The 27,336-nt window shown below is 35.5% G+C and overlaps 1 long non-coding RNA gene across 13 annotated transcripts in view; it reads right to left on the bottom strand.

Annotated features, from left to right (window-relative positions):
- Positions 1–27,336, bottom strand: part of LOC309621723 — a 281,097-nt gene that overhangs the window by 119,747 nt on the left and 134,014 nt on the right. For 3 of the 13 annotated variants that reach the window (XR_014240208.1, XR_014240210.1, XR_014240213.1), the window contains one exon: positions 22,031–22,185. The exons of 9 other annotated variants lie outside the window; for them this stretch is intronic. This is a non-coding gene — a long non-coding RNA (uncharacterized lncRNA). Of the gene's footprint in view, positions 1–21,386; positions 21,422–22,030; positions 22,186–27,336 lie in introns of all 13 variants that reach the window. One more of the 13 variants, XR_014240209.1, reaches the window with a different exon arrangement.

Genomic DNA, 27,336 nt, shown 5'->3' with positions numbered 1-27,336 from the left:
ACTGCATTCCTTTCATATATTGACTTTATATATTCAGAAAATCAAGGCTTAATTCCTATCCAATGTTTGATAACGCTGCTTCTAGTAGCTTTGCTGACAATAAAATAGATTTTCATAATAAGCAATAGAAATTCATCTGAACACATGTAATAATGTTTGCTTTGCTTGTTTATTAGATTTGCCCTCATTAGAAACTCAGTACTGGTCGCATTTGTATATTCTTTATTTTGTGTCAAAAATATTAGTCAAATCACTTTGGATACCGTGGCTGGAATATTGAAACCATTCCTCAACGTCCATCGTATGGATCGAATAATATATCAGGAAAAAATTCTGCATGTTTTCAGTTCTGTTCTATTCAAAGAATGTGCCTTTGATTGCTAGTGAAGTTATGTGTTTCCATAGTGGAAAGGATGGAATTTGACTTTAGTTTCTACTCTCTTAAGCATTGATATAAGGGAAAACATGTTAAATAAAACTTTTTAAGTATTTCTCATCCCCAAGACACCCACTCTGAGTCTTTCCAGGACATTTAGAAAATCAATGCTCTAAAATTGATATTTCAGCTTTTATTGTCCAATAACCTCTGAAATTGATTCAAGAGTCTAACTCTGCACCATGTAGAGCCATGGGCTTCAGCTCAAGTGATTTTTATGTGATAGGAAATGAGACACAAAACACTTTTGGCTTTGCTTGTTTTGTTGGTTTTTATTTTACTTTTGACCTATCATATAATTGGATTGCATAACTTACTTTTTCAGTGATAACCACATACAAAGTGCTTATTTTGAACTTATAAATTCTCTAGACTTAAAGCAACATTGAATCATCTGGTAGAACCACACACCTTTCCCCTATTTGTGAATTGTTTTCTGCAGCGTTTCCTGAATGATTTGAACATTAAGCCACATTTCAAAGTCTGTCCTAGTAACCTATTACCATGTTTCAGACTTGCTCAAAATATAGGCCACTGAAATAACAACTACTCTGAGGGTTTAATATAATCGTTGTAAGTACTAATTATGGTCACAGTCAGAATGTACATTCATGTTTATTAAGTTAGTTTAATGTAATGTAATTTGTTTTTATTTTTTGCTACAGCTTTTCAAATTTTAGCTTGTGTTTATATCTGCAATATAAAGCTGTTTGGTTATGTTATATAAATTGCCTTAAAAATATGTATATAAGATAATAAAATAGATTTTTAAAAACTCCTGTGTTTTAAAATGATCCTTTTGACCTCTTCTACTCTCTTTGCTATACAGACAGTGAATATAAAATTGTAAGAGGAAAATATCTACTGAACACTTTTTGTTTGTTTTATCCCTCTTTTTAAAATGTGTATGTGACAATATTAGTAAAACTTTGCATGGTAAAAGAAAGCCACTTTAAGATATAAAGTCCAGTTTGTAATTAAACTTGCTATTTAAAATCACTGTTTTTGTTATCTTGTCTTTTTTTCAGGGATCACAAACATAACTATGTTTCAATATGTTATATATTACAATAGATTCCAGTTTACTCTAAATAGAGATTTGATTTCCATTTTTTTAAAAAAATATGTTATTCTTAAGGAAACCCTCAATTGAGAACAAATAAAAGATGTTTTTAAATGCCAACAAAAAATGGGAGAAGAATCTAAAAAAGAGGGGATATATGTATATGCATAACTGATTCACTTTGCTGTAACCTGAAAATAACACAACATTGTAAATCAACTACACTCCAATAAAATTTTTTTAAAAATTGTTGTGATACTATGTGGATCTGAAATTGGAAATAATTTCACAACAAATAATTACATTAGGATGCACATGGTTACTCATGATTAGAAAGTTCACCCATTATTCCCTCGACATCATAAAAATGGTTATTTGTGACTAAATATTATGTGCAGGTCTAGTTCTCCAAGGTCAGAATACTTTTTGCATTACAAATAGTTAGTACGTGGGAGTTGCTAGGTTATGATAGAACTATGGAGTCCATTCTTAAGAAGGAAAATATAAAAAAATCTGCATCTCTAATTAAAAAGTATTAGCTGAATAAGTAAAAAAATGTGTAAATAATAAAACAAAAGTACATAAGTGCTTAATAGTCAGATTGAAAAAAGTCTCAAAAAAGATTATATTTGACAATATTCATCAGTCTATTATTAATCACATATCTTCTTTGTTTGGATTCTCGACATCCAGGGTGAAGTACAAAAAATATCTTGCTATCAAATCTGCCATATTGTGTACTGGATAAAAGCAATAGCTTTGGAGCCAGATCACCTGGGTTAAAACCCCTTCCTTATCACTTAAGATCTTTGTGACTTTGAAAAGTGTCCCAACTGGGCCTCAGTTTCCCCATCTGTAAATGGTGTAGTAAGAGTACACACCTCAAAGGGTCATTGTGAGGATTAAATGGAGTGAATACAGTAGCATTATGAACATAGAAAGCATTATATGTTTTAGCTATTTGTAACTTACTAAAGCCTTTTAGTTTAATCAATCATCTGAAATAAAAATTACCTTTATTTGCATCAATGTGAAGCCTTGTGAAAAAAAAGGTTTTAGTTAAAAGTAGGATGTCATAAAATTCTGTTCAAAAATATAACAATAATTATGATGACAGACTGATTTTAATGTATACAGTATAATTTAACATGGTACATATAAGAATGTTGACAGATTTTTTTACTGATTACATGAGTTATATCTATTGTAGAATAAAGGTACAAAGCCACTAAATTTGTGGAATGCTTTCTGCATTGTCTTTTTTTTTATTAAACTAATATAATCTGTATTGCCATTATCTCTGTTCCCTCCACCAAAATAAATTAAACAAACAAAAGGCCTACAGATGTCCAATTTTATACAACTAAAACACAACCAATGAGGTAATTGAATTAAAAGTAAAATAAATATAAAAAATTAAACTGAGGAGTATAATGATGTAAGATATGATCATCAAAAGACATTTTTCTTATAGTTTTACTATATTTCATAAAATATTAATTCGTTATTTAGATAGATACGAACTATGACTTCTTTTCCAAATTATCAAAGAATGGTTTAAAATAATATAATGAACATGACCAGTTTACTTAATAATATGACAAGTTGCATATTCAATATCTTTTTTAAAACACTGCATAGTTATTAAGAATTTGAGACAGTCAAGGTTATGACTAAGGACCGTAAAGGAATAGAAGAGCAGTTTGCTGGAACTAATTACCTTGAGGAATTGTTCTGTGCAAAAATTGGGATTTGATTACTCACATTTCCCTTTTTTCTTTTCTTTATTGCTATGACCTCTGTGATTTATAACCGCTTGTCTAAAATTTAGGAGTACAGAATGGATTAAAGTAGAATTGGATGATGTATCTGATTCTTTGCTTTTCAAATATATCTAAATCGTGTACCTTACTACATTTATTCAGAATATTTCCCTTATGAGCATTACATGATGAAATGGATGGAAAACTTAATGTAGTTCAGTTTTATAGGAAATGAAATGAGTGATTTCATTTAACTTAAGAGTTCCTATAAACATTTATGAAAATTACTTAGATGTACATTCATTTGAATAAAATACATTTTTCACATTTTAATTTTCACCCACTTTTAATAACTTCTGCCAGTTCCAAATGCTACCTGCTTGCCCAAGATGGGACATAATGACTGTTTCCTACAGTCTCCCAAGCTATGTCCTTGTTCTTTTTTCCTCTTTTCTTGAAGACTTAATTAGATCTCATTGCTTCAGTGATCATTTGCATCTCTGTATTACCCAAATTAAAATTTTCAGCTCTTTCCTATGTTACAACTTCACTTGGATAATCAGCTTAACTAGTTAAATATCAAAATTATTTACATATTTTAAAAATCTGTATTGAACCTATCATTTAATGATCCAACTACAGTGTAGAGGGAGAAAATAAAGCCTCTAGTCTCATCTAGAAAACAACCTCTTACTTTTTTCCCCTGTTTCTGACTACATCTTTATCTACCACTTTTGTTTTGTTTTGTTTTGTCACAAATTTGACAGCTGTAACTTCCCTCCAGCCCATGTTCCCTTGTTCCTGTTTCTCCATTCTCTGAAATATCCTTTCCTGCTCTTTAGAATGTCCAGCTCTGCTTATTTTTCAAGCCGCAAGAGAATCTCTTTCCACCAAGAAGCCATGTCTGAAATTCTCAATCAGTCTATATGTTATCACATTTGTACCTCACTAGTTCCTTTTTCATGTCTTTATCACAGCAATGGTCACATTACACTGATTTGTGTTTCCAGTGCATGGCATCACCCACTTAATTGCTTTTCAGTGGCCAACAGAGGACCTAGTGTTCAATAAAATTAGACGACAAATATTTATGACTCTGTGTTGCCAGTCATTATTCCACTCAAGAATTGAAATATTCACTTTGTTTTCCCAAGGCCTCAAAATTTAATGCAGTTTTCAGAAACAATATTTATTTTAAGCATAATTTCAATGTATCACTTCTTATTTAGGACAACTGTACTGACTATCAATGGCTCTACCAATAAATCATTACTTAGTATGCCATACTTTAGGAAAGCTCACTCTCATTCATACAGAATTCATTTATTCTCACTTCTGAGAATTTATATATTGCTGTGTGCAGATAAAAGACAATATCCCACACTCTCTCATTCTCTTTTCGGTCTGTTACTGAAAAGGTAATTCATGGGCCACCTTTAATGAATGGAGGTCTCTGATATTCCTGTTGCTAACATACTCTATGAAGTAGAATCATATGATTGTATATGGTCGTAAAATCTTATAGACATGTTTCAGTTTGGGATATAATATTCCCTGTAACAAAAATGTTCATGAAAAAAAGATTAATTAATATAAGTCTTTGAAATTTTGGTGAATTCCCAGTCTTTGGGAAAATTAAATATAACCAATGCAAAACAATAAACCCATTCCCTAGGAGACAGATTTCTACTTTTAAAGGAGGAGTAGCTTTAATTAACTTTAAATTGCTTCATTTCCTCAGGCTGGAATAAGTCCCCAAACTGGATTTTTAGTTGGTTCCTGAAGCTCTTTTTTCTCAAATAGAATCATCAAACTCACTCTGAAATGGAACTTGAAGCCTACATTAGCCCAAGGCAGAAAAATAACCAAAATGAAACAAAACTTGTGTTCACATTTTTCTTTAGTCTAACTCTTTTTACTTCTTGTGAAATCCCTAAGAATGAGAAATTAACTTTGTTTTGTTTAATGTTTGTTCTTTTCTTGTGATGATGTACCTAAGAGTAAAGTCCTCTTAATAAACAGCAATTTCTATTTTTAAAATGCATGTTAGATTAAAAGGTTATGGGAACACAATTCAAATGTAAATGAGAATTCTAAATATATTTAGCAGTTGATTTCTGATTTATGAGGTTAAATAAAGCAGATTACAGATTAATTACATTTTAGCATTGATTTTATCTGTTGCTGTCCCCTTCCACGTGTGTAGTTTTTGTATCAATAAGTCATTGTTGAAATTGAAAGAGGACATGAGGTTTAGATTTGGTCTTCTTATTTATACTATTGACAATGGCTATAAATGATTTTTTTAAAAGAAATTAGTCTGTTTACTGAAACCAGAAAAATAGGAAATACTCTTTCAGAATACACGTATTGGGAAAGTTTCTTCTCTTACATCTGATGTAAAAGTTTACCATGTACTTTTCTAATCCATATGAGTTTATCTACTCACAAACCTCCCTCTAGATGGTGCAAAAAACTGAAGTAAAGGATTGAAGATAGACTCACTGGTGTCATCCTTAATTGCCAAGCCCTTTCATTCTTCTATATACTTGGTAATTAGCTATGATTTATATTTGTTTTAGAAAATCGAGTGTACCAATCATGTTACCAAATTTTAAACCATCAATTATTCTATTGATTCTGTGTGTGTGTGTGCGTTGTGTGTGTGTGTGTGTAAAGAGATTTAATTCACATTATTTATGGTAGTTACATTCTATGAAGTCTGCGTAAATACTAAATTAGACAACATTGAACTATTGCTTCTAGGGGAAATATAAGATTAGGTTCCTGTGAGCCACTGGTCACAACATTTTCATCAACTGATTAATACATAACCTTGTTTTATGTGTGTTTCTATTTAATGACACCGGGATCAACATATACTGTTTATTCATTAACATTGAATTCACCACCAACAGCACTATAACTTATAACTGAACACACCTGTTTTCTGTGTAAGGCACATCACAGCTTTCCTGCACTTAGAAACTCTAGACAGCTCTTTAGCACTACATTAAGGGGCCATTTTAAACAACAAAAAGCAGAACACTGCAAAAAATGTGGCACTGAATAGGCCACAAAAAAGAGACGTTTATTTTCAGTACAAAAGCTGAAACAAGAAAGCTGAGTGTTGCCTTGTTCAACTCATTGAGTTGAGTCAGGCAACTCAATTTTTTTGCTGCTCTGCACGTGTCCTTGAAGGATGATGAAAGTGCTGCAAGTACTGATTTGGGAGCAAGTAGGCAAACTTGTAAATACGGAATCTGAGGAAAAAAGAGGATTGAAAATATATATAGTGTATATGAGTATTCACACACGTATGTATGTAAACATGTTTGTGCATTATGTTCGTGTGTGACTATATGTACATGTGTACACGTATATGACTTTTGAAGATTTAGAAGAATGTAAAAGAGATGTTATTATTCACAGTTTACAAATGTTTCTCATAAATACATAGCAGTCTAGTAAGTTTGACATGAGCTTTAGAGATATTTCTTCTCATAATTCACACGTTTTTTCAATGATTCGACTTTATGGTTTTTAATATTATGCAGGTTTAGGACAATGTTTGCTTGAATAAGAATAAACTCCAACATCCTGTAAAAGTATATACATTGGTAATTTCCCTATGTTCTTAGAATTTCAACAAGAGAAAATTTATAGAAGATTTATTTCCCCAAATATAGTATATGTGCTGTGGTAAACCAAATAATTGCCCTCCAAAGATGTCCACATCCTAATCCTCAGAATTTGAGAATATGTAAGGTTACATGGCTAAGAGAAACTAAGGGTGCAGAGGGAATTAAGTTTGCTAATCACCTGACTGTAAAATAGGGAAATTATCCTGGATTACCTGTGTGGTCCCAATAGAATCACAAAGCTTCTTGCAAATGGAAGAAGTAGGCATAAAAGAAGAGTCAGAAAAAAAAAATGTGAGGACATTTTCAGCTTGATGTGACATCAGAAGGGCTTAACCCTCCATTGCTGGCTTTGAAGATAGTGGAAGAGGACCATAGCTCAGGAACAGGGGCAGTCCCTAAAAGCTGGAAAATGCAAGGAAAGAATTTTCCCCTACAGACCCCAAAAAGAATGTAGCCCTGCTGATTTTCTGCTGATTTTAGTCCAGCGGGATTTCAAGACCTTCAGAACTGTAAGATAAATATTATTTTTTTAAGCCACTAAAAATAAGCAGATTTTGCTGAGTGCTTTGAAGATGAAAAAGGGTTACAGAAACTAGTCCACTTAACAGTCATTTGTCATGACATTATCCAGTGGCACAAGTCTCCACCAGACCCTGGAGAAAATATTTTTTCTTCAAGCATAAGATTTTTGGAGTTTACAGAAACTAAATACAAAAATCATGCTGCAAAATGAAATCTTGAAATCCTCCTACTGCTGTTTGGGAATCAGAGATAGAGTGAATATCAATAAGTCTTAAGACTTATTGTAAGCCAACTGGAAGATCTGAGCAACAAAATTGTGCAGTTTTTTCCCCCTTCCTTTAAATACAAGTATATGATTAAGAAGGGTTCCTTTCTCCGAATCTTCTCAGCCTCAAAATTTGACTTTGAGAGAAGAAGAAGAATATTGTGATGAGTAGTTAAAATGGTTGCTTTGAAATCCATTTGCTTTGAATGGTTGCTTTGAAATGGGAGGCAGCTAAATTTACGTTCTATTCTTTGAGCTGTAGCTGGCTTTTTTGAAGTCAGTCCCATGCTTGTCTGGTTCAGGGGTCAGTCAGATATTTGGGTAAAATTGATACACAGAGTTTGGGGCTTCTCCTCCCTAACTCTGTACTTTCTGCCATTTTCACCTTCAGATTCCAGAAACTATGACTGCCCTGAACTGTGTCTCCTAGTTCTCCACAAGAATGAGGCTGATTTCTATTGAAGCTTTAGCCTCCCTGTCAGATGTAACTCTGGAGTAGTCTCAGGCTAAAAGCAAAACAAACGAGAAACTCACCTTTTACCCTGTGGTCTTCTCTGTTTCTAGGTGTTAACTCCCCTCTAGTATCTGCTTTTTATATATTTATTTTTCCAGAAAATATATCCACCTTTTCTTTATTCAACTTAAATCACTGAACTACATCAAGCCAAAAAGCCCTAATATTTTACACGTTATATGCCAGAAAACATACCTCACTAGAATATTGTATAGTAGTGATTTGTTATATTTAGGCCTAGTTAGATAAAGAAACAGTATCGAGCAGAACTTTTTTAACGAAAAAAGGGAGGAAGAAGCTGCAATTTCCTATTCCTACATTAATAATTTTCATTAGAGTCGGTGTTCTTTGTGGGAAGACAAGAGAAAACTAAATATAAAACTAGAATTTATGCAGTGGCCAAAATAAACAGACCTAGAGGAAAATGTTGTCTAATTAAAAGATCATTGAAAATTATTTGCAGGCTATGATATCTACAATTACTAATCATTCTTAGGTATAGTGTTCTATAGAGATTTTTTTTTTAACATAGAGATTTTCTGAGACTTGACCAGTTTCTCAAGTGTCCCTCCAGGATAAAAAATAGTAATAAAAATAAAATTAAACATTTAATCTGTTTTAAAATTTAAAAATCATTTAAAGTGAATAAGGAGCCATAGAGTATTATTTATTAAGACTGTGAGATAGCAACATTTTAGATTTAAGTACACAGAACATAATAATCCTTTGAGAAAACAAACAAAAATTTAATAGAAATGTACCATACATATGTTCAAATTAGGAAGTTTTAATTGACATGTGGTGTGGATTTTTTTCTTCATGCCTATTACTAGATTTAATATATTTTACAGTTCAAAAGATTAAATCTCTTTGTATTATTATGGTTTGACAGTAAACCTGGATTTTCAAGCACATGGGTGACAGTAATGCAACTGGAAAGTTTCAGAGATAATAATACAGACCCATGTAGAGGGTGTAATTGTCCCAGGGGGGTAAGAGACATAGGTGTACTTGCTTATTCATAGACTGGTGACAGTTTACTATGATGCTAATCCTTACTTGTTTGAATGAATTAAATATATTTAAAATGAATGGTCATGAAGGCTGAAACATTTGACGCTAACATCCTAGCAACATTTCTTAGTTTCCTGTTGGTACCGAAGTACAAAATGCTAGGAAATATCAGTGACGTTTATTGAAGCGATTTCCTTTTTCTGTACTTGTGGGTTGATACTTCCAATCAAGTGTTGCTGATTAGATTCTGAAAGCATGTAATTGATTTTCAAACTCTTTACATCCTGGTTGCTATGTTTAAACAGCCACATGAGAAACATTTCCTGAGTCTAGGTAGATTGCTTTTTGTTTTACATGAGCAATAGCTTAAAAGGTGAGTTGACATTTAAAGAAATAAATATTCAAGCACGAGGTACATTTGAAAGTCATTAAGATTAATAAAAGTTTACAATAACATATTATCCTTAAGTGTTGACACAAATACTATGCTGTATTTATCTGACACTAATCTGTCTAACATATGAAGAATGGAAGCAATGATTTGATTTTGACCCAAATAATGATGTCATCATAACCTTTGCAAGAATGAATTAAAGCATATTCTAACCTTTTCATTATTTCACATTTTCACTACCAGAAAATCATTACTCAAAAGGGAAAGGAATGATTTTGCAACGGGGTCTTGCTTAGGGTTATATTTCAATTCCTCATAATGAAACATAAAGGACAGGAAAAAGAAGGTGAGGACATTCTATCAAATCACTACTCGCAGTTTTTCATAGGTAATACTCAGTATAGTTTAAGACTTAACCAAGAGAACAACCCATTATGTCTCAGCAGCAAATCTGTCAATATGCTGATGGAGCAGAGGCATAATATATGTTATTTGAATATTGCAACAGGTAACTTTTATTTGTAAAATGCAAGGAAGATTTTACTTTAAGGGAAAAACTTCACAACCTAAGGATTTAATTAAAAAATATCAAGTGAACAAAAATTCTGAAAGCCTGTGAACATTAAACTAGATGAAAATTACAAACTTTTAATATGAAAAATTAAGTAGATCATCCCTTGATTTGTTGAGCATAATAAAGCTTATTGAAACTAATCAAATGACATTTTTTCTTAGGAAGGTCTTTCTGATATATAGCATTGGAAACTTACTTCATTGTTCATGATCATTAAGGCTTAATTTAATTTAATTCTATTTATTTTAATATTCAAACCTTTATTAGCTTCTGACACCGGTCAACCCCACTCCTGGGAGCAGTTCCCTCCTATACTTGTAAGATCATTTAATATGTACTTCGTAAGGAAGTCTGCATTTAGACTCAGGTTTGTTTGCTTGATTAATTTGGTGAACTTAAAGACATTGCTTAGTCAAAATTCAAACAACACATGGATTCTAAATTGCTCCAAGGTAAATTCTCAATTCTATACAATTTGCTGATTTTTAAAGGGGGGAAAAAAAAGATTTTCTAACTTTTCTCCAATTGTTTCCAAGGACAATTGACAATTTAATGCTATCATTTACATGTAGGCCAAAACATGATTTGTTCCTGTCTCCTTTTCATTTAATTCAACTTAAAAAAAAAAAAAATGTATTGATGGCCCACAATGAGCCAGGTTTTATTTCACTTTCCAAAGATACTTTAGTGAATCAAACAAAGATGCCTGCCTTTGTGGAGCTTACATTCTAGAAGCGATGGGGCAGCAGATAATGATAAACATGGACACATAAATGATATTTTACATTAAAAGGCCATGAGCCTTATGGAATGAAAGAACAAGGAAAGGGTTTTCAATTGTAGGCGGGGCCTGGGGGTGGATTCTACTTTTACTTAGGCTGGTATGGGTAGACCTCCTTTTGGTGATAGTTGAGCCAAAAATTTGAAGAAGTGAGGGACTTCACCCATGAAGCTATTTGGGGAAAATTGACCCATTCAGAGTCAGAGCAAAATCCTAAATGTGGAACTTGTCTGGTATGTTTGGAGAAAGCTATGAAGCTAGTGTCACCGGAGAAGCAGAAGGTGAACCGGAGCTCCTGCTGCAGCTCAGTGATGTGAGATGTCTGAGAACTAAGGGAGGGGTAATCATGTGGGGCTTTTAAGTCATTTTGAAGAGTTTGGTTTATATTCAGAGTGAAATGGGAGCTAATTTAGAAAAAGACTGAACTTCTGTTTGTTAATGACAATTCTGGCTACCATATAGAGAAGTTGTGGGAGAGGAACTGGGGTCAAATCAGGTCACCTAATGATGAGGCGCTTCCTGTAATTCAGACAGGGAGTGACAGAAAATATAGCCAATCCAAATAAGTACATCTATTTCAGGAAACACCCTGAAGCATCTTTGAATAGGACACTATCTAGTTTACACACCAGTCACATCCGATATTCAAAGGATTTTATCAAGTTATCACTTTAAGTTAAGTTTGGGAACACACATTCACTCCTCTTCTGTGGAGAATGGCTTTTGGCAAGATAGTTTTAGTGCCATAACCACATTTCAGTGTGAATTCTTTGGTGTGCAGATTATATAAAATGCTTTGACGTATACTATATCAGTACACAGTAAAATCAAAGAGGAGAACTAAGCAGGGCTTAATTCATAGGCCTAGTGTTGCAAACTTCTTTCCCTTTGTCCCTCTGAAATCTGCTTCTCAGAGTTAGACACAATAGGTTGAGCAACAAGCAAGGATTAGGTATGGTTCACATATGATTCCAGAGTTGGTTTATAATCTTGAATGAGAATTGAAAAGTCAAAACCCCTTTACTACAATTCCTTTTCATGTGACTCTTGGGCATGCCATGTTTAAGAGGTACTGTGTCCCACATCCCTTTAGAAATACTAAGTATTTATCTAACTGCCATTCTCCTAGCTCTTTCTAGTCATGGTTCCAAACTGAGCCATGATTTTGAACCATCATTCAACATTTTAACGAGTATGTATTTATGTATCTAGTAGGTTTGGCCAGCCTGGCATTTTCATATGGATTCCCACATATACAGTTTAGGAAGATTACACACATTAAAATGGTTCTTCCTTCCAAAAGTCCCTGTTATATTTACTATAGAGAAAAAAAATTGGATGATCATTTTAACCCTTGCTAATGTTTTTTACAAGATTACAAAAAGTTTTATCTAATAAATAACATAAAATATGTTTTATAAAATATAGATAAATTTTACAAAATATATACAGAGGTTGTATTAGTAATTAATAATTAGTAAATAATTAATAACCAATACAAAACCAATCAGGGGGTTGCTGCTCAGATACACAATTATGAGGATAAAAACAGAACAAAAACAAACATCACTGGAATACAGACCCCCCTCAGCTCCACCACTAACTAATAGTAGGGATTGTCCTTAAGGACCTCCTGCCTCCCTCTTGCTGTCAGAATCCATTGTTAGCGACACCCTTTCTCTCTCATCCCTCCACACGTGTACAAAACTCCCAGTACAACTGTATTTAGCTGTGTTCTTTCTCATATCAGGTAAAAAGTAATATGCAAATAAACATGTAATCAAAGAGGTGAGTTATTTGTCAAATCTTGTGAGTTGCAAGGTCTTCTTAGTATGAAAGCTAAGGAGAAATTCAATGTTTATATTAGAAAAAAAATGAATTTAATTATGAAATGTAATCAGCACTCATATTCTGTGTGCCTGCTCCTTGAAAAAAGTTTTGCTAAGTCATGCCTTCAATTTCAAGACCTTACAGTTCATTGGAATGAGGAACTATGAATAGATATGTGCACATCACTAACTCCAGTATAAGACACTGGGAGAGAAGAGCTGGAAGGTAGCACTATAATGCCCTAGATTGCACTAGACATTAAATCTTTACCCATAGGATACCCATTTCATTTTACTAAATGGCTCTCTATAAACCTAGTGAAATGAATGATTTGCCAGATATTGTAAAGAGGGTAGAACTACAGGATTTTATAGTGTAGGTTCAAACTCTTTGCCTGACTCTCATACTTTATAAGCTAGTCTCTTGCAGCCTTAACACAATGATGTTAAAAGCAAAGCAGCTACAAATTCCCTACCGTCCTGTGCCCCCGTATCTCCAACCAGGAGTCGCTGAGAGGACAGAGCAAAGCGTCACCCTGCTGAATAGCAATTACTGCTTCTGTAATACCTATAATAACTGGCCCTAGTTTATAAAATTGAAACAAATTGCTTACAAGTAATTATTCTCAAGCAACATAAATAGTTTAAAGCTATTGCATCTGAAAAGTTAATTACCCTGAGTGCAACTCAGCATAATTTTCTTTTATAAAATATTTTATATTAAAAACCAGGCTGTTCACTAATGTCAGACAAAGGATTGTTCCCTTTGTGACAAGTTCACTTTTAATTTGCTTTTATTAATTATTTACTGATCCTATTCATAAAGAAAAACTGGAAATATATTACATAGCCTTTTATTTTTGGACATTGAGATATATTTAGAACTAAAGAGGAAATGAAGGAAGTAAATGTTCTTGTAATTCTTCACTCTCTGGCCGCTTCTATTCCAGAGACAGGAACAGCCCCCAAGACCACACTGTGAATTAGTCTGAGAATATCAACTGGGCTCAGAAACTTCCTCTCCCCCACCCTCCAGCAAAACACATTTTATAACCAATCTTAACGAGCTGCAGTCTAGTGACTGTCAGTGGTCATACCAACCACTGCAGTCTAGTGACTGTCAGTGGACAAATTAATTTACCTTAAAGCATAGTTAAGTGGTAATAGCAGTGCTGTTTTCTCAGAGAATGTTTGCATGTCAGTAGGGACTCCAGGTTACCCCAAAGGAATTGACAATTAATAGTGAAGCTATACAAATGGCACTGATCAGAAATACGTATACAAATGGGACAGTATTAAGGTATATATATTTTTTCTACATATATTTGCTCCTACAATTTCAATTAGATAATGATTTTCTGTTTTCTTTCTCAATGGACATTTGTTGTAGGAAAGCAGAAAAAAGCAGCTTAAAGCCAAAGACTTTTCCAGTATTTTATAAAATCTGAAATTGAATAAAGAGGTAGGTGTTCCACATTAGAAATAAAGAGGATGATAACTTTGGGAAAGACAAGCCAACAATTGGCTGGTTTTCCCCAAGGATGAAAGCAGGTTGGAAGAACCTGAGGATTGTGAGAGTCATGAGCTGACCTCCACCTGTTTGTGGGGAGGAGGCTGGGGGTGAGCTCGGGCTTATGGAAAAGGATGGAACTGAGCAATGTGGACGCTGGATCCCCACCCAGGAGCATCTGTATTGACCTAGTTCCTGAGCACGGCCCAGAAGCAACAGAGCTAATGGGAATGTGTCCTATAATACCTTGGGGCCATGTAAACATGTAAAGCACTGCGTTGTGCTGGAGTGGAAGTGTGCGCCCCAGTAACTGAGTTTAAATTGTACTTCTCCCATTCCTAGTAACTCTATTTGTGCATCCACACTCCAATCTCTCAGCTTCTGTCTTTCTAGGTGTCTCCTTGAGCACTATACATCACAGCAGATGCAAAGCAGGGTGTGATACATCTTTCTGGAGCATCAAGTTTTTTTTGTTTTTTTTTAAAAGTATTTATTTATCTATTTATGGCTGTGTTGGGTCTTAGTTTCTGTGCTAGGGCTTTCTCTAGTTGTGGCAAGCGGGGGCCACTCTTCATCGCGGTGCGCGGGCCTCTCACTGTCGCGGCCTCTCTTGTTGCGGAGCACAGGCTCCAGATGCACAGGCTCAGTAATTGTGGCTCACGGGCCCAGCTGCTCCGCGGCACATGGGATCTTCCCAGACCAGGGCTCGAACCCGTGTCCCCTGCATTGGCGGGCAGATTCTCAACCACTGCACCACCAGGGAAGCCCGAGCATCAAGTTTATTAACTAGAATTGGAAGAACCAAGGAGTCCTTGGAACAAGAACTATCCCCCTCCCCCACCAACACGGAAGACAGAAGAGTGGGGGAGGGGAGACGTGACCCAGGAATGACAGTCCAGTCTCTGAAGTTTCACCCAGGTGGGGGTTGAGGGGCAGACCTGCAGCCACGGTGGCCTCGCTTTCGGTCGCCCGGGCTGCTCCGGACCATCCTCTGAGCTGGCCAGGGTCTTGGATACGATGCTTCTGAAGGCCGCGCAGAGAACACCCTCATCTTCCACTGGACCGGGCCCCAGGGAGTGCGGCGGCCTGACCTTCCTGCCTCGGTCATGCATGGGGTTCACATGGGCTCATTTTATTATGACGCCTCTTGCTGGGCAGCTTGCAACAAAGATGTTTCAAAACAAAGTTCCAGATTCTCCTAGCCACCCCTTGCTTTTTCTGGCTGTGGCCAGAGGGAGTGGATGAGGACACACTCTCAGGCTGCCCAGTGTGGGAGGACCCTCCAGTGTTGGACACACCCGGGGGGCAGCTGGTTCCCTCTGGGGCTCCAATCCTGCTGCTGGTGGAGGGGGATGTCCCAGTGCCACACTGGGGGGCTGGGCTGGGGGTGGCAGTCCTCGCCTCCAGGCTGGGTGGGGGACAGGCAGACTCACCGGTCTTCTGCTCCGCCTGCTGGTCTTCCTGCAGCTGCACGTTTTCTCCCTGGTAGAGCCACCTGCTTTTCAGGGGGGACACCACAGGGCTTTGAGAAGGCTCAAGTTCACTGCCGCTGAGGTCCCCGCGACAGAAGGGCCTCACAGTTACGATGGAGGCCCCTACCTGGGGTTTCTTGGCGCTCACACTGCCTGTTCCAGCATCCTGGATCTGGTCGCAAGTCAAGCCCGGAGTCGTCACTGTTGTCACCTTCAGGTCCTCTTCACAGGGTGGCTGGAGTGGCTCCTTCTGGCCCATGTTTAACCAAGCATGACTCATGAGGTCAGGTAAGGTGCCTCTGTCACTGGGGTTGAGGGCAATCATTTTTTGTAATAGATCCCTTATCTCCAAAGACAGATAAGGTGGGATGTGGTATTTCCCTTTTAGGACTTGCTTCCGCAGCTCCTGGTAGTCTTTTCCCCAGAAGGGCTGGCACCCAGTTACCATGGCGTAGAGCACTACTCCCAGGCTCCACACGTCCACCGCAGGGCTGTAGCTCTGCCCCAGGAAGATTTCCGGGGCAAAGTAAGGGGGTGTGCCACAGATTGTGTCCATTTGTCCAGAGTCATCACACTTGTTGCTGAGGCCAAAGTCTGTAAGTTTGATATTCATGTTGGAATCAAAGAGGATGTTCTCTGGCTTCAGGTCCCGATGCACGATGCCCCTCTGGTGGCAGTGCTGCAGGGCGGAGAGCAGCTGCTGGAATGGGCCTCGGGCCTCCACCTCTGTCATACGGCCATGGATCTTCAAATAGTGGTACATGTCCCCCCCACTGAGGTACTCCATCACCAGAATAAATGCCTCCTCTGTGTTAATCGCCCCCAGCAGTTTTACAATATTGGGGTGATTCAGGAGCTTCATACCGCACACTTCCCGGAAAAGTGCCTGGACACTTGCGACGCTCTGACGCCTTTTCTTAATCACCTTGAGAGCCACCTGTGTCCCGGTCAGAATGTGCCGCGCCAACTTCACTTTACCGAAGGTGCCTTCACCAATGGTGCGGAGGATCTCAAAGCCATCAATATGAGCCTCCTTGTCAGCAGAGTTGGCTGTGAGGCCCTGCATCATGGTGACCTGCTAACTACACTGACTGACAGCACTACCTAGAACGCTAACTACGCTAACTAACAATGCTAACTGTACTAACAGTGCTAAGTGTGCTGTCTCTACTAACAACGCTAACTACGCTAACTGTACCAACAGCGCTAACTAGCACTAACTACACTAACTATGCTAATCAAGTATTAACTACACCAGCTATGCTAACTATAACAACAGTACTGACTATGCTAACTGTACTAATCTAGCAATACTAACTAAAATTAAGATACAAATGAGAAAAAGAAGAAAGGAAGAAAAGAAAGCAGAAGAAATGGAAAAGAAACACCAAAAACTTGAGAAGAAAAAATTTAAAACTAAAAGAAATGATAAAGAGAGAAAAATGAGAAAAAGGCAAAGAAGAAAGAAAAATGAGAAAGATAAAAAAGAGTAGAGAAAAGAGAAAAATAAATCAACAAAATGGCAGAAACAAGGAAAAAACAAGCTAACTGTAGGTCCAAGGCCGTCAGGTCACCAAAAGCAGCTTCCTGGGCTCTAAGGACCAAAAACCTGGGCCCAGCTGCCCCTTTTACAGGGCTCTGTGAAGTACATCACAGTGGTGCACTCTGAGGTCAGAGCAAGAAATGGACGCATCACAGCTGGGGGTAAACCACAGGGGTTTTCTCACTTCTTGAGTTCAAGGCCCCTTTACACTTAGGAAAAAGGATCCCAAAGAAATTTTTCTTTACGTGTGTTATTAGATATTGGTATTCACTTTGTTATAAATTAAAATCTGTAGGATACTTCAGTGGCCTTTTTATTTCTCGTTTGAAAATCTGTAATAATTTTAAAGACCTCATAATGTCTACACTTGAAATATTCAATTCCTTTTCCTTAAATTCTGGTCTCAAAATAATGTTACAACTTAACTGACTTCACGATACTATACAAAATGTTCTGCTGCATAAGACACGATAAGGTACATTATGAAAGTTCTATGAAGCTGAGAGAAGATTTGCCAGGAAGGTCTTGAGCAGATTTCTCATCAGGAGCCTCGGAGGCCAGATGGCATGGCTCAATGTACTTCAAGTGTTGAAGGAAAGAAACCATCAACCAAGAATCCTATATCTAGCAAAACTTTCCTTCGAAAATGAGGGAGAAATCAAGACATTCCCAGTTAATCAAGAGTTCTTAACCACCAGACCCGCCTGCCACAGGGAGTTCTTCAGGTTGGAGTCAAGGACCCTGCACAGTAGCTCAAAGCCTTATGAAGAAATAAAGACCTCCGGCAAAAGTAGACAGACGGGCGATGAGAAAAGCTAATCCTGTTGTAACTTTGGTTTGTAGCTCCACTTTTTGTTTTCTATTTGATTTAAGAGACTAATATATAATAAAACACACCACACACATAGAGATCAAAAAAAAAAAATCTATACCTAAAGCTATTACTAGAATTAAAAAATTTCATACATCTTATTAATATATACACTTGATGAAAAAAGCGTTGAAAATTAGCATCAATATTGATATAACTATTTAGGAATTTAGATTACATGTTCCCCTATGTAATTCAATTAATATTTGGGAGAAAATTAGGAGATAAAAATTCTTTGAAATCTTAACATTTCATTATAAAAATAACCTTAATAATTACATAAATGAAGTAGAACTTTGGTGTGTAGATTTCTATCTACATATACATGGAAAATTATGAAATATATACAAACATGTACACACAGAATGGCCTTTACATATTCTATGAAAAATTCGTTCCCACCAACTAATGTATCACGGAAAAAAATTTCCAGAGGAGATATAGATAGATAGATAGATAGATAGACAGACAGACATGGATATATGTATCTATGTTTGCCTCTATAGACCCTTACGAGTAGTTGACATTATGGATGGTTCTACTAATTGACTCTTCTCAAATTTCTCCATGTAAGTTTGAGATAAACATGTAGGACAGCTTTCTTACCATGTGGGTAGTAAATGGGAGCAACAAGGACTATTGAAGGAGAACACAGCACATTGCTGCGTTAGTCTACTGAATATACTAAAAGGAGAAATTGAACCATCCCCATGTCAATCCTTGGGGATTAAGCAGAAGAACAAGGTGTTTACGTTACTCAAGTTTCAAACAAGCGAACAAACACCTCAGCACTTCCAGGTAACTACATTTCCACAAAAACTCCTATGAACATGCCAATAAGTCCAGAGCATCAAGAACTATGGCTAAAGAGGCCTTATGAGGCACTCAAAGACCTCACTTAGCCTAGAGTAAGTGGTTATACAGACTAATCCTTCTGTAACCCAAGTGAGGGGTGGAGAAGAAGCACTTCCTCATAGCATACGGCAGTGGTGATGGACAGAGAATATGCAAGGAATGAACTCTTAATACTGGCATCTTGTAGGCACACAGAGTACATAGATCATAGGAACAATGAGAAAAGAAACCTTTAGTTCCTTTAATTGGCTGAATTCATTAGAGGCTAGTATGGTTTAGACAAAAAAAAAAAAAAAAAAAAAGAGGCTCTTTCTAGCACAAGAGTTGGAAGATTGGTGGCCTATTTCAGTAGTTCTTATATAATCCAAACTCAGGTGAACAAGTGTTAGAGACAATATACTTTTATTATTATCAATCTTTGTAGGAGAGGCATAAACCCAGTCTGATTATACTTGAAAAAAAACTACTGTGATAATACTTCCCTTCCATGTGTTGGAGTATAATCTGCCATAATATATTTGGAGAAAATCTGGAATTTATCATATTCACAGTGAAAAAAAGAACAATCTGCCAGGGATTGGGGAGGGGAGGAGGGAAGGATGAACAGCTAGAGCAGACAGGATTTTTAGGGCAGTAAAACTATTCCACATGATGTGGTGGTAATGGTGGGTACATAACATCATGCCTTTGACAAAACCCACAGAACTGTAGATCACAAAGAATGTGAGCCCTTAAAATAACTGACTTTATTTTATAACAATGTATCAATGTAGGTTCAATTTTAACGTGCTTACCACACCAAGGCAAGATGTTAATAATGAGGGCAAGGGAAGGAGTGGGAGGGGGAGTATATGGGAACTCTGAACATGCTGCTCAAGTTTTCTGCAAGCTCAAAACTATTCTAAAAATAAATTCCAATAATTCAAAAAATGTAAAGGGAATAAGAAAGGCATATTAAGTTAATACTAAACTAAAAACTTTGGAGTAGGCATATTAATTTCAACAAAGCTGATTTAAGAATCAGCTTGGGACACCTGGAAACAAAGGGCAGGGTTAGCCCCTACAGCCAGTGCTGCTTTACAAGATTTGGACTAAACACATAACTGAGTCTTTTGCTCCATGTGGGAGTGAAGAAAAGTGTAGGAGGGGCCTTGCCTCCAGCCTTACAGTGAGCTCCCTGAGGGGTTGTTCTCTATCTTGTTTCACACTGAGACTGTTTATTGGTGACATTCTTTCTGGGTCAAAACCATTCCAGTGGGGGTAAGCTGAGACAAGTGAGAGAGTGTCATTGACATATAGACACTACCAAATGTAAAATAGATAGCTGGTGGGAAGCAGCCGCATAGCACAGGGAGATCAGCTCGGTGCTTTGTGACCACCTAGAGGGGTGGGATGGGGAGGGTGGGAGGGAGGGAGATGCAAGAGGGAAGAGAAATGGGAACATATTGTATATGTATAACTGATTCACTTTGTTATAAAGCAGAAGCTAACACACTATTGTAAGGCAATTATACTTCAATAAAGATGTTTAAAAAAAAAAAAAAGATGTTAAAAAAAAAATTTTTTTTAATTAAAACTACCAAGGAAAAGGTGGGACATTACATATTAATAAAAGTATCAATTCTCCAAAAAGACATAAAACTCCTAAAGTTGTGGAATCTGACATCAAGCTTTCAATATATGTGAAGCAAAAACTGATAGATCAAGTAGGTACAGAATCAGTAAGGATAGACTTGACCTGGACAGTAATAGCAATCAAACTAATATAATTGGCATTTATAGAATACTCCACTCAACAACAATAAAATATACATTTTTCTCAAACTCATGTGGATCACAGAGAAGAGTCTCAAGAGGAATTTTAAAAAGCAATTATATAGAAATAAAAATTTTAAAAAAATTGTAGATACAGAGAAAGCAGTGCTGAGAGGAAAATTAAGTGCATATATTCAGAAAGAAGAAAGATCTATAATCAGTAATCTGAGCTCCACCTCAGGAAACTAGAGAATGAAGAACAATTTAATATTAGTGTAAGCAGAAAGTAAAAAGAAATAATACATATGTGAGCATAAGTTATTGAAACTGAAAACTTTAGTAGAGAAAATCAATGAAACCAAAAACTTCTTTGAAAAGACCAGCAAAACTGATAAACCTCTAGCCAGGTTAACAGAAAAAGAAAAGAAAAGAAAAAATAATTACCAATATCAGAAATTAAAGAGACGTCATCCTGACCTGTTTCATGAATGTTAAAAAGGCAGTAAAGAACAACAAGCAGAACTCTATAATTTAGATGAAACAGAATGATTTTTTCACAGACACAAATGCTTAAAACTTACACAAGGAGAGACAGGTCATCTGATCAGGCCCATATCTATTAAAAAAAAATTGTATCAATAATCAAAAACCTTCCAAAAAAGAAACCTTCAGTTCAGATAGTCACCGGTGAATTTTACCAAATCAAAAGAAATGGTGCCAATTACCACAATCCCTTCCAGAAAACAGAAGCTGAGGAAACTCATTCTATGAGGTCAGCATTACAATAATACCAAAACCAGACACAAGCATTACGTGAAATAAAAATATTTATATATCATGTTAAGAAGTTGAAAACTTTCTCACTAAAATCCAGAAAAAAGGAAAGATATTCTCTTTTACTCTTCCTACTCTCCGTTTTACTGAGATTTTTAGCTAGTACGTTAAAACAAGAAAGAAAAAAAAAGAGAAAGTATTTGGCTTGGAAAGGATTAAATAAAGCTGTCTATACTTGCAGATGACATGATTGTCTCTGCAGAAAAATATAATTTTGGAAAATTATGGAAATAATAAAGGACTATAACAAGGTCACAGGATTCATGGTTTAGTATATATTCTTGTGTATATGCTATACATACATATATATGTATTTTGTATATATACCGTACATATAAATATAAACACACATACATTTAATAAGTCAATGAAATTTGAAATTAAAACATACCATGTTGGGCTTCCCTGGTGGTGCAGTGGTTGAGAATCTGCCTGCCAATGCAGGGGACACGGGTTCGAGCCCTGCTCTGGGAAGATCCCACGTGCCGCGGAGCAACTGGGCCCGTGAGCCACAACTACTGAGCCTGCGCGTCTGGAGCCTGTGCCCTGCAACAAGAGAGGCCGCGATAGTGAGAGGCCCGCGCACCGCGATGAAGAGTGGCCCCCGCTTGCCGCAACTAGAGAAAGCCCTCGCACAGAAACAAAAACCCACCACAGCCAAAAATAAATAAAATAAATAAATAAAATAAATTTCTAGTTAATATTAAAAACAAAAAAAAACATACCATGTATATTGTACCATAAAGATGAAGTACTTAAATATAAATCTAACAAAATATGTATAGGAACTATATGTGCAAAACTATAAAATGCTGATAAAAGAAACCAAAGATTAAATAAATCAAGAGTTATTCTGTGTATACTGACTGGAAAAATCAATATTATTAAGATGTTTATTCTTCTTAACTGTATCTATATATTCCATGCAATTCCAATCAAAATTCCAGTGAGCTATTTTCTTGATATTGACACACTAATATCAAGTTAATGTGGAAAGGAGAAAGACCTAAAAGAGCCAAAACAATAATAGAAGATTAACAGCATAGCTGTAGTGCTAACAATTCCTGATTTCAAGAATTACTATAAAGCTACAGTAATCAAGAGAGCATGATATTGGCTCAAGAATAGACACATAGATCAATTAAACCATATAAACAGCCCAGAAGGAGATGCACAGAAATGCAGTCAACTGGTATTTCACAAGGGACAAAGACAATCAAGAGAGAAATAGATGAATGGATAAACAAAGTGTGGTACATTCAAACAGTGCAATATTATTCAATGAAGAAAAATAAATGAACTAAAATGCCATGAAAGGATATGGATGAATATTAAATGTATAGGGTAAAATGAAAGAAGCCAGTAGCAAAAGTCTACATACTGAATTATTCCACTTATATGACATCTGGAAATGACAGAACCTATAGGCATGGTAAATCAGTAATGGCCAGTAGATTAAAGAAGGGCTAGAAATGATGATGAAACACAGGGAATATGTTCAGCGTTTCAAAACAATGCTGTATACTTTCATTGCAGATACATGACACTAAGCATTTGTAAAATTCCATAGAGCTTTACAGCTCAAATAGTAAATATTAATATAAACAAATTTAAAAAAATCATTTAAGAGGTCAGGGGAATCCAGGATGGGTGCAGAATGTAACTCGGGGCTGGGTATATGGGAACTGTCTGTATTACCCTTTCAATTTTTCTATAAATCTAAAATCTTTTCTAAAAACAAAAACTTATTTTTAAAAAATTCTGCAAGACACAAATAGAATACATTCAAAGAAAGTCACATCATAGTCAAACATCATAAATGAAAATAATATTTAACCAGAAAATAAAAAGATACATTATATTCTGGCACAACAATAAGAAGAATGAGAGCTAACATCATCAGAAACAAGTGAAGCCAGAGATAATAAAATCATATATTTAATGAAATTATAGGAAAAATGTGTAACCCCCAAATTTTATATCTACTAATAATTTTGTCCCAAAATTAAGGTTAAATAATGAAATTTTCAAATAAACAAGAACAGGCAGAATTTGTTGCTAGCTGAACCAGACTGCAAGGAATACTGTTGATAGCGCTTCAGATAAGACAAAGAAAACCAAACCAAACCAAAACAAACAAACAAAAATGAGCACAAATTTACTGATGTACGTATCTGCAGGAAGAAATGAAGATCACCGGAAAGGGAAATTGTGAATTTAACTATAAAATAATATTTATAAAATATATTAAATAGTTACTAACTCTTTGAAGAAAAAACTACACTGCAGATACATAACACATAATAGAAGGAGAATGAGTGACAACTAAAGTACAAAGGACAAAACAACAATACATGGTATTTTACTTACAATAATGGCTAATGGGCATAATTTAAGTCACTTTGAAAAGTGAAAGATTAAAAAGCTGAATTTAGAAAATAACCAGTAATAACACAAAGCAACATACATTTAAAACATTGACAGAATTAACAGGAGCTACAGAAAAATATACAATGAACCACAGCTATTTCAAATAGGATTTTCTCATAATTAAAAACAAAAAAATCAGTAATGCTATAAAAGCTTTATTTTTTATTGAAGTAAAATTGATGTATACCATTATAAAAGTTTCCGGTGTGCAACACTGTAATTCAATACACAACGGGATCATCATCAAAAGTGTAGTTATCATCCATCACCACAGAGTCGATCCCTTTTACCCATTTTGCCCACCTCTCAACCCCTTCTCCTCTGCTATATCTGTTCTAGATATAAAAGTTTTAAACTATATTATTATCTAACTTACCTAACAGAAATTTATAGAATACTACATCTGGCAGCTAAAATACATAGTCTTTGGGGCTATAAAACAAGTCTCAATAAGTCACAAAGGATCATATGTTCTGTGAACATACATAAATGAATAAGTGTTTTCGCGAAGAATAATGAGATAATCTTATGTGTTTGAGAATTAGCAGTACGTGTCTAAATTAACACTTCTTTAAAAAAATGCAATGGGAATTTAAAATATATTATTGACAGTATGGAAATAGAAATTTCCCTTATCAAAACTTATATGATTGAGGCAAAACAGTCTTTGGATATACTTTATCATTTAAATATGAAAGTTTAAAAAATCAATAAGCTAAGCCTCCATCTCAAGATTCTAAAAAGGAAAAAGGAAAATTTAAAACCCAGAGGAAGAAGAAGGATAAAAAGTAGAATGATGAGAACAAAGATCAAAGATATAAAATAGAGAAAAATAACAAAGCCATAAGCTTTAATCTTTGAAAGTTTAACAAAATTGATAAACTCTGTAGTAGTAGAATAATACCCCCTCCCAAGTTGTAAAAGTGTTATTTCCCAGAACCTGGGAATATGTTCCCTTACATGGCAAAGAGACATTGCAGATGCAGTTAAGTTAGGATCTCCATAGCGTTTCCTGAATTACCCTGGTGAGCCAGTGTAATCACAAAGGTCCTTATTTTGAAAAAGAGTAGACGAGGGAAGCAGAAGTGTTGGAGTCAGAAAAGGAGATGTGACAGTGGAAGCAAAGTGAGAATGATTTCATTTCAGGCTGTAAGTATGGAAGGGGGCCAGTAGCTGAGGATTGGGGAGAGCCTCTAGAAGCTGAGAAAGGCAAGAAAATGGATTCCCAGAATGTGCAGAAGGAATGGGGTCCTGTAAACATTTTAACTGTAGCTTAGTTGGACCTATTTTGAACTGTGATCTCCAGAACTGTAAAATAATAAATTTGTGGTGTTTTAAGTCACTAAGATTGTGTTAATTTGTTACAGCAGCAACAGGAAACTAAGAGAAACCCTTAGCAAGACTGATAAAAAAATGTAAAGTACACACAAATTAACGTTAACTGAAAGCAATATAGTGGTGCCAATACACATATTTTCAAATTAAAGGAGAATAAGAGAATAGTGTATTTCCTTCTTGATTTTCAATACTGTATTTAGCAGAAACCAACTTTATTTATTAGCATAAGGACATAGGGGCGACAATGAAAAACAACAATCATAAGGAGAAAAAAGAAAAGAAAACAAAATGTACTATTTAATTAATTGTAAATGGATTAAAAAAATCATCCATTTTTAATTTGCTGTTTGTTAACTTTTTTTTTTTAACAGCATTATTGGAGTATAATTCCTTTACAGTGTTGTGTTAGTTTCTGCTGTATATCAAAGTGAATCAGCTATACATATACATATAGCCCCAGATGCCCTCCCTCTTGCCTCTCCCTTCCCCCGTCCCTATCCCACCCCTCTAGGTGGTCACAAAGCACGGAGCTGATCTCCCTGTGCTTGAGTATCTTTTTAAAACAGCAAGATGTCCGGATCCTAATATCAATAAAACAAATTAGGACAATAAATGACTCCATTAAAATAAATCTGTTGCCCATAAATTTTCTAGCAATTAATATAAATCAACTTTATTATAAATTGTATAGTACACTCCTGCCAAATTGAGAACTATATATTTTATTTCCATCTGTATTTTGAAGTGTGAATACTAGAAAATTAGCTTTAATAAAAGCTCAATTAATCTAAGTAATAATGCCTAAATATCTCTTGGTGTGAAGGGTCTTGAAACACATGATTTTCCATCCCAATGCCAGTTTTGTCTAATCATCTTATGGGCAAAATTTATGTCATATTTTTGCTTTGAAAAATCTATTTGGAACAAAGAAAACTATAGTTAGGCAACAAGTCCTGTATTGTTGAAAATTAGCAACTGTTATCACAACAACAACAATAAAATGTACTTTGACTCCAATGTAATTATGTACTTAATTTTTCTCTTTTTTAATTTTCAAGAACCATTTTTTATTAAACCCATATAAGAAAATTTACTTATCGGTGTTATTTATATTTAATTTACAAGAAGACTGAAGCAACAGTTATGTCACTATTATATATTGCTTAAATTTTTTCACTGATTTTATGTTAGAGTTATTTGGAAAGTTTATAGTCCTTAAATTTCGATTAATGTCCTCACATTTTGTTGCATGTGTGCTCAGTTCTCCCAAAAATTATTTGAACTTGACCACTCTGAATATAAAGCTGGCATTCAAGTCAATCAAAAAATTACTTATGTCTCTGGTGAAATGTCTATTTACGTCTTCCGCCCATTTTTTAATTGGATTGTTTGTTTTTTTTGATATTGAGCTGCACGAGCTGTTTGTATATTTAGGAGATTGATCCTTTATCTATTGTTTCACTGGCAAATATTTTCTCCCATTCTGAGGGTTGTCTTTTCATCTTATTTATGGTTTCCTTTGCTGTGCAAAAGCTTTTAAGTTTAATTAGGTCCCAGAAGACATACAGATGGCCAAGAGGCACACAAAAAGATGCTCAACATCACTAATTATTAGAGAAATGCAAGTCAAAACTACAGTGAGGTGATACCTCACACCGGTCAGAATGGCCATTATCAAAATATCTAGAAACAATAAATGCTGGAAAGGGTGTGGTGAAAAGGGAACCCTCCTGCACTGTTGGTGGGAATGTACGTTGATACAACTATGGAGAACAGTGTGGAGGTTCCTTAAAAAACTAAAACTAGAACTACCATATGACCCAGCAATCCCACTACTGGGCATATACCCTGAGAAAAGCATAATTCAAAAAAGAGACATGTACCACAGTGTTCACTGCAGCACTATTTACAATAACCAGGACATAGAAC

This window comes from Balaenoptera borealis, assembly GCF_965194805.1.
Source record: "Balaenoptera borealis genome assembly, contig: HAP1_SCAFFOLD_942, whole genome shotgun sequence".
NCBI lineage: Eukaryota > Metazoa > Chordata > Mammalia > Artiodactyla > Balaenopteridae > Balaenoptera > Balaenoptera borealis.
This window is presented reverse-complemented; position numbering and strand designations above follow the sequence as displayed.